This window comes from Eleutherodactylus coqui, chromosome 10 (genome assembly GCF_035609145.1).
Source record: "Eleutherodactylus coqui strain aEleCoq1 chromosome 10, aEleCoq1.hap1, whole genome shotgun sequence".
In the NCBI taxonomy this organism is placed as follows: domain Eukaryota; kingdom Metazoa; phylum Chordata; class Amphibia; order Anura; family Eleutherodactylidae; genus Eleutherodactylus; species Eleutherodactylus coqui.
Window position 1 is genome coordinate 99,626,037 of NC_089846.1, and position 8,148 is coordinate 99,634,184.

An 8,148-nucleotide genomic window follows, 5' to 3' on the forward strand; every position below is an offset into this window, starting at 1 on the left:
ACTATCTTATACGTGTCCCGAGTTGTTGGCGATATTGTATATAGACTCGCAGCCGTTGGTGTCACTCGGCAGTTTCTTATTTGCAATAAATGTCTTTTGCTTTTTCTTCTGCGTTAATTAAGAGAACTTATTTTAATGATAAATTATTGTGCAGGGCGGCGCCCGAGAACACCGCTGACAATGGCGCAAAAAAAAAAGAAAAATTGGCACATATGTGACACACAAAACCGTCATACAAATGTTTAAATGGGTTTGGGCCGCTGATCTATTAATGCTAACGGTGTTAGCTCACTGGCCCAAACACATTTAACCGTTCCAATCCCAGTTTTGTTGTTCCACATTAACCCCTTAGTGGCGGCCAAGAAGCCTTTTCACTGACTACAGCATGTAAGCAGATGACGGGGGGGAGGGGGCTGATCTGTCGCCCATCGGCACCCTGCAGTGTGACTGCAGCGGGTTCTCATGGCAGCTGGATCCTGACAAAGGCCTCCGTGTTTACCCTGTAACTCAGTTATTAAACCCCCGCCGCCGGCGGAGTCTGATAGGCGGCTGTCATCGGCTCCCCTTGAGGGACTAAAGAACAGCATCCAAAAATGTTCAATAAAGTTTAATCTAAATAAATCCAGTTTAAAATACCCCCCCCCCCCCCCCACACACCCTTCTGTAAATGGATAAAATGGCAAAGAGAACTTTAAGCAAGCAGCACCCAGTAGGTATTACTCGCAGAGAAAATGAAAATATTTTGTTATTTATCGCAGATGGTAACATAGTAACATAGTATGTAAGGCCGAATGAAGACAATGTCCATCTAGTTCAGCCTGTTTATCCTCTTGTGTTGTTGATTCAGAGGAAGGCAAAAAACCCCAAGAGGCAGGAGCCAATTAGCCCTTTTGGAGGAAAAAATTCCTTCCCGACTCCCTAATGGCAATCAGACTGTTCCCTGGATCAACCCCTAATAGTTCCTACCTGCCTGTATACCCGGATTAACAATTAACCTAAGATTTATATCCTTCCCCTCCACAAAGACATCCAGTCCCCTCTTAAACTCCTCTATGGATTTTGCCATCACCACGTCCTCAGGCAGAGAGTTCCACAGTCTAACTGCTCTTACAGTAAAGAACTCCCTTCTGTGTTGGTGATGAAACCTGCTTTCCTCTAAACGTAGAGGATGCCCCCTCGTTACCGTCGCAGTCCTGGGTATAAACAGATCCTGGGGAGATCCTTGTGTTGTCCCCTCATGTATTTATACATAGTTATTTGGTCGCCTCTTAGCCGTCTTTTTTCCAGGATAAATAATCCTAATTTTGCTAGCCTCTCAGGGTATTCCAGTCCCTTCATTCCATGTATTAGTTTAGTTGCTCTTCTTTGGACCCCCTCAAGCACTGTAACATCTTCCCTGAGCACCGGTGACCAGAACTGTACACAGTATTCCATGTGGGGCCTGACAAGTGCCTTGTATAGTGGGAGAATAATGTTCTCGTCCCTTGCCCCTATACCTCTTTTAATGCACCCCAAGACTTTATTAGCTTTTGCAGCAGCTGACTGGCATTGATTGCTCCAGTTAAATCTACAGTCCACTAGTACCCCCAGGTCTTTTTCCATCTCACTTTTCCCTAGCAGTACCCCATTCAGTGTATATTGGTGACATCTGTTTCTCCTGCCCATGTGCATAACCTTACATTTTTCAACATTTAACTTCATTTGCCATTTTTCAGCCCAAGCCCCCAGCTTATCCAGGTCCGTTTGCAGCCGCACATTGTCCTCTGTTGTATTAATTATATTGTATAATTTTGTGTCATCTGCAAATATTGATATTTTGCTGTGCAGCCCCTCTATCAGGTCGTTGATAAATATATTGAACAGAATGGGGCCTAATACTGAACCCTGTGGCACCCCGCTAGCGACTGTGGTCCAATCAGAGTACGAACCATTTATTACCACCCTCTGCTTTCTATCTCTGAGGGTGCGTTCACACGAACGTATATCGGCTCGGTTTTCACGCCGAGCCGATATACGTTGTCCTCGTGTGCAGAGGGGGGAGGCTGGAAGAGCCTCAGAGCAGGAACTGAGCTCCCGCCCCCTCTCCGCCCCTCTGCACTATTTGCAATGAGAGGAGGCGGAACAGGGGCGGGGCTAAGTTCCGTGAATTAGCCCCGCCCCCGTTCCGCCTCTCCCCATTGCAAATAGTGCAGAGGGGTGGAGAGGAGGCAGAGAGGGGGCGGGAGCTGAGTTTCTGCTCCTGGGCTCTTCCAGCCTCCCCCCCTGCACATGAAGACAACGTATATCGGCTCGGCGTGAAAACCGAGCCAATATACGTTCGTGGGAATGCAGCCTGAGCCTGTTCTTTACCCAATTACACACGTTTTCACCCAATCCGAGCTGTCTCATTTTATATATTAGCCTATTATGCGGCACGGTGTCAAATGCTTTAGAGAAGTCCAGATATACAAGATCAATAGAGTCTCCCAGGTCCAGCCTAGAGCTTACTTCATCGTAGAAGCTGATCAGATTGGTCTGACAAGATCGACCCTTCATGAACCCATGCTGATGAGGAGTTATTCTCAAGTTCTCCTTGAGGTATTCTTCGATGGTGTCCCTCAGAAACCCCTCGAATATTTTTCCAGTTACTGAAGTGAGACTTACCGGCCTGTAGTTACCAGGCTCACTTTTGGACCCCTTTTTGTAAATTGGAACCACGTTGGCAATACGCCAATCCAATGGTACAACCCCGGTCTTGATAGTATCCACAAATATTAGATATAGCGGCCTACCTATCACATCACTTAGTTCCCTTAGTACCCTTGGGTGTATTCCATCTGGACCTGGCGATATCGATTTTAATCTTCTTTAACCGGTTCCGCACCTCCTCCTGCGTTAGGTATGAGATATTTTCTGTGGGGTTCATTTTATTCCCCTGTATCTCGTGTAGCATTTCCTTTTCATTTGTGAATACGCTTAAAAAGAAACTATTTAATAGGTTTGCCTTCCCTCCATCATCTTCAATGATTTCTCCTGCATTATTTGTTAAAGGGCCAGTGCGCTCAGTGCAAATCCTTTTGCTGTTAATATAGTTGAAAAATAGTTTCGGGTTGTTTTTGATCTCTTTGGCGATCAGTCTTTCTGCCTCCTGCTTAGCAATTATGATCTTATCTTTGCATATTTTGTTTTTTTCCCTGTACGATTTTAGTGGTGGACACCATAAAAATAATTGTAAAAACTAACGCCAGAACTGCTACTTTTCTTTTGTTCGCATCCCAAAAAATGCAATAAAGAAGCAATCCAAAAGTTATACTACCACAAAATGGTACTAATAAAAACTGCAGCTCTTCCCGGGGGTCCGCGGCTGGAAATCTAAAAATGCTAGCAATCTTTTGTGCACCAAAGGTCCCCTTTGCACATCTCTTTGTACAATACGCTGTGCAATTCTGCAGGAAGAGGAATACACGTGGAACTTAGGCTAAGAAGCCATTTAAGTTGGGGCGTGCCTGTGCACAAAAAAACATGCCTCGTGGGCGCAAAAAGTACAGTAAAAATACGCCAATACGTGCAGAAAAAAAGTAGTTCGTAACTCAAATACATTGTATTGAGTTGCGCGCAATTATGCATATGCCAGTGTGAAGCTACCATTAACGGGGTTTTCCAGGCAGCGCCCGCGGTCAGTGCCGGGCGGCCCCGGGGTCAGAGAGGAAGCTGCTGGTCTGACCCCTCTGTAGTGACCGGCGTTTGTAATAAGTGCTGCGCCTGCAGTTATGAGCACCGGCCGCTACGAGGGTCTGCTGATAAGTCTTTGGCTTTACCCAGAAAGAAATGAGATAGGAAGATGAAGCTTTACATTTCTCCCACATACTCTTCACTGATGTCAACACACTTCTTAAATCGGTATTCCAAGTCCTGTAAGCCTTGCAAAAAGAAGGATTTCGGTTGTGCCTCAAACCAGTCATCCGTAACAGCCATGGCATCAAAAATGGTGTGAAGTTTGGTACCCTTAAGGTGTTTCTTCAGGTTTGGAAACAGAAGATAGTCGGAGGGAGCTAGCTCTGGTCAGCTGGAAGCCTAGCTCCACCAGTTTTGCCGTGGTCGCTTGTGCAGTGTGAGCGGAGGCGTTGTCTTGCAGGAACAAGATTCCTTTGGACAGCTTGCTGCGCCTTTTGGCCTTCAGAGCTGCCTTCAATTGGTCCAAAAGTTCAATGCAATACCTTGCATTGATGGTGGAACCATTTTGAAGGTAGTCCACTAGCAGCATGCCCTCCTTATCCCAGAACACAGACGCCATCACCTTAGTGGCTGAACTTCTTTGGGCGAGGAGAACCACTGAGCCTCCACTCTTCTGACTGCTTCTTGGTTTCAGGGTCATACAAATAAATCCAGGTCTCCTCCATAGTGACCAGTCGATCCAGGAAGCTCTCATCAGTCCGGAAACACTGACAAATGGACCGGGAAGTTTTCACTCACATGCTTTTCTGATCTGTTGTCAAACATTTGGGGACCCACTTTGCAGATAGCTTCTTCATGTTCAGATGTTCATGGATAATGACACAAACACATTCACCAGAAATCCCCATGATGTCTGCTATTCCTTTAACTGAAATTCGCCGATTCTCCAGTATGAGGTTGTGCAGAGCATCGACGATCTCCGGAACAACAACCTCTCTCGGTCGTCCAGGACGTTCCTCATCATTGGTGCTGAAGTGGCCCGTTTTAAATTTGGCAACCCAGTTGTTAACTGTAGAATATGAAGGGCATTGATCCCCCAATGTCTGCGACATATCACCAGGAATATCCTTCACGGACTTTCTTTGCAGAAACAAGAATGTTATCACTCCTCTGCTCTCATTTGCTGCGAATATCACCTTAGACTCCGCCATGTTGTTTTCCCGCGTGCCGAGATCACTGTTGCCATAAACTACAAACACAACATTTTGAAAACATATTAGACACATAAGGCTTTCATGGGATGTAACATTCGTTACCATAGAAACAAAAACAGAACACAAAGCCAAAGACTTAGCAGCACCTTGTAACAGGTCTCAGGGCTGCGGCTTCCACTCCGACCCCGGTGTAGTCCGGCACCGACCGCGGGTGCTGCCTGGAAAACCCCCTTTAAGGCACTGTTGTGGGTAAAATACTGTGGAAACGCTCGTTGTGAATTACTAGCGTTATCACTAACACCTCGCCTCTCAGGACGCTGTTACAAAAGCACCATTACCACTCAAGTAAAAGCGCTAGTAGCCATGTGGCACCTGGACATGTACGTTCAGCCCGGCAATTATCCTCCGCTAGCACTCGTGTAGTCGGACCCCGAGGACAGTATGAGGTATCACGCCGACTACAGCCATGCCAGCTTTATGCATCTATGAAGTAGCTTACCAGAAATACACATTTTCTCAGTAGCAGCACACAGAACTACAGGAAGTAGTCCTGGATACTAATGAGCTGTGGCCCACCTACTCTATGGCCCTGTAGTGACAGATGTCAATCAGCGGTGGATGGGTGGGACTACTTCCTGTAGTCCTGGATACTAATGAGCTGGGGTCGAGCCACACTATGGCCCCGTAGTGACAGCTGTCAATCACTGGTGGATGGGTGGGACTACCTCCTGTAGTCCTGGATACTAATGAGCTGTAGCCCACCCACAATATGGCCCTGTAGTGACAGCTGTCATTCAGCGGGGGATGGGTGGGACTACTTTCTGTAGTCCTGGATATTAATGAGCTGTGGTCCACCCACACTATGGCCCCCTAGTGACAGCTGTCATTCAGTGGTGGATGGGTGGGACTACTTCCTGTAGTCCTGGATATTAATGAACTATGGCCCACCCACACTATAGCCCCCTAGTGATAGCTGTCATTCAGCGGGGGATGGGTAGAACTACTTCTTGTAGTCCTGCATATTAATGAGCTGTGGTCCAGCCACACTATGGCCCCCTAGTGACAGCTGTCATTCAGCGGTGAATGGGTGGGACTACTTCCTGTAGTTCTGGATATTCATGAGCTGTAGTTTTACAGTCTCCATCAGTGAAGCCGTGTCCACATCAGCTTCGGTCAGTGATTTCCGTGCAAATCCTGGAAGAAATAGTGCCCTACTGAGCAGTGTAGATGTGATTCCAGCACAGGGGGGGGGGGGGGGGGGGGGGATAAAACACTTACTAGAAGCTACAGCCACATCTCCGTGTGAGTCTCTCCTCCTCCTTCTCTCCTCTCCATAGTATACAATGGGAGGACAGGTCATCCCCTCCTCCACTCACTGGATTTTCTCTGTCTTGCCATCTCTGTTAGTCCGCTTTCACACGGCCGAGAAAATTGCGCAAGATTTGTACGATGCAAGCTCTCTTATTGAAGACAGTGAGTGGGAAACACTTGATGGTCCTCCGACGCGGCTGAAAGCAACCCTGGAATATCGCAACCTCACCTAAGTGATTGGAGGCGTTTTTGCCAGAAAAACCTCCCGTCCGCTGGTACATCCCACATGCTATAAAGCCTTAGATGAGGCAACAGCCAAAGGACAGCAGACTAGAGGGAAGAGAGCCCCTAGTGGCAGCACTTTATAAAGGCAAATAGAGTGCACATTAAGAACAAGTTTGGTCTTCGGGCTGGTCGGCTGTTGAGGGGCGTAAATTAAAGGGATTCTCTGTGATCCCCGTAGAGGGTTGTGAAGGTGAGGACCACTAAGCTGTATTATACACGTATGACGTCACACATCCCGTTCTGTCACTATAGGCGCAGCGGCACTGAGGCTGCAAATTTCAGCGTTTTTAGTCTTATTTTTTCCAGATTTCAGCTATTTGGTGGATTTGTGTGAATTTCAGACAATTGCTGTAAGCCGACCGCAGCGATTATATAGTCTGTAATAATATGCACAGAAACGGACAGTTAACCCTTAGTGTCAAGCCTATTCTATGGATTAAAGCCCAAGTGATTGTCACCGTCGCACTGCCAGAGCTCATGGGCACGGCTGTATGAGGCTTATGTTATGTTTCCAGCAGCCGACCCCTGCGGAGAGCTGCAGTTTTTATTAGCGCCCTTGTGTGGTAGTATGACTTTTGGGATGCGAGCAAAAGAAAAATAGCAGTTCTGGCGTTACTTTTTACAATTATTTTTATGGCGTTCACCATCTGCGATAAATATTTTCATTTTCTCGGTCAGTGCAAGTGCGGTAATACCTACTGGGTGCTGCTTGCTTAAAGTTTTCTTTGCATTTTATCCATTTACAGAAGGGTGCGGGGGGGGGGGGGGATGTTTTATACTGGATTTATTTAGATTAAACTTTATTGAACTTTTTTGGATGCTGTTCTTTAGTCCCTCAAGAGAAGCCTGTGACAGCCCCCTATCAGACTCTGCCGGCAGCGGGGTTTAACCCCTTCCCGCTCCATGACGTACCGGTATGTCATGGAACGGCGGGGTATGTATGAAGGGAGGTTGCGTGGCAACCTCTCTGCATACAGTGCGGGCACCAGCTGTTTATAACAGCGGCATTTAAATCCCCCGAACGATGTTTGGGGGTCCCGCACGGCCCGCCCCGCGGTGAGATTGGGGGAGCCGTGCAGGTGTAATGGCAGCCGGGGGCCTAATGAAAAGCCCCAGGGCTTCCTTACCAGACTGCCTATCAAGCCATCCCCGTGGGCAGTGATAAATTGCAGTATAACGTAATGTTATAGCATTACGTCATACTGCAGGAACGATCAAAGCATCGCATGTTAAAGTCCCCCAGGGGGACTTCAAAGTAAAGTTTAAAAAAGATCAATAAAGTTTTTTTAATTGTAAAAAAAAAAAAAAAGTTATAAAAGTCTAAATCACCCCCCTTTTCCCATATCTATTATTTTAAAAAAATCTAAATTATTAAATAAAAATATGTACTTGGTATCGCCGCGTCTGTAAAAGTCTGATCTATCAAAGTAGCGCATTATTTTTCCCACGCGGTGAACGTCGTCCGAAAAAAAATAAAGAAAGAACGTCAGAAATGCACTTTTTTAGTTATCCTGTCTCCCAGAAAAAACGCAATAAAAAGCGATCAAAAAGTCGTATGTTCTCCACGTTGATACTATTGGAAACTACAGGACATCCCGCAAAAATTGAGCCCTTGGTCAACTACGTCGACGGAAAAATTAAAAAGTTATTGTGCGCACAAAATGACCGCAGAAAATAATTGAAA